Below are 1,228 nucleotides of genomic sequence, written 5' to 3'. Positions count from 1 at the left end.
TATATATATATATATATATTTTTGATATGGGACAGTTTTTCCTTATATAAATATATATATAAATATTTTGTATATATTTAAAAAATATAATTTATGTATAATTTCATCATATATATAATATAATATATATGTAATAAGACCATAAATAAAATACTATTATATAATAATATATATATATATAATAATATATATATTATGCATATAAAGAAACAAAATATTTATATATATATATATATATATATATATAATTATATATACATAACAATAAATATATACATATATTTTATATATATAATAATTTTTGCCTTAATAATTTTAACTATTTTTTGTATCAACATGCATATATAGTAGATATGGTCAACCCACATAAAGATGCAATAAATAACTTATATTATATGAGAAAAATATAGTAAAAATATATTATTATTAGTAAATAAACTAACTATATATTATATATATAATGTATTTTTAGATCTTTTTAAAAATTTGTAGAATTATAAGGTTTTATATATATTTTATTAATATTTATAGTATTATTGTAATATTATAATTTCATATTAATTTTTTTTTTTTTCTAATTTGAAATGTAATTTATCCATATGTTTTTTTTTTTCTATATTTTGTGAATTAGATTTTATATATTATAATATATGTATATAAATATATTGTAATATATATTATATATATTAAAATTATATATAAAAAGAAAAAAAAAGTACCATGATATGTAATAATGGTTTTTATACTTATGTAATAAAATAAATATATATATTTATTATTTTTGTAATAATATCTATAATTAAAAGAAAATAAAAAAGAATGATTTTTTTATTTTATTAATTTATTAATTTCATTCACTAATTTTTTTTTTTCTTTTCTTTTCAAAATGGTTAAAAGTATTTAAAAATATATATATATATATATATATATATATATGTATGTATTAATATCTATATGTTATATGTTTATATATGTACTTTTAATTTTCACATTATTTAATTATTATTTCTTTTTTTTTTTTTTTTTTTTTTTTTTTTTTTTTTTTTTTTTTTTTTTTTTTTTTTTTTTTTTTTTTTTTTTTAAAAATTTTTAAAAAAAAAAAATTTTTATTTTTTTAAAAAATTTTTTTTGAAAAAAAAAATAATTTGTTTTTTTAATAATTTTTTTTTTTTTATATATATTTTATATTTTTTATACCCTTTTTAATTTTATATATATTAAATATTTT

The sequence above is a fragment of the Plasmodium gaboni genome, chromosome 11, assembly GCF_001602025.1.
Source record: "Plasmodium gaboni strain SY75 chromosome 11, whole genome shotgun sequence".
NCBI lineage: Eukaryota > Apicomplexa > Aconoidasida > Haemosporida > Plasmodiidae > Plasmodium > Plasmodium gaboni.
This window is presented reverse-complemented; position numbering follows the sequence as displayed.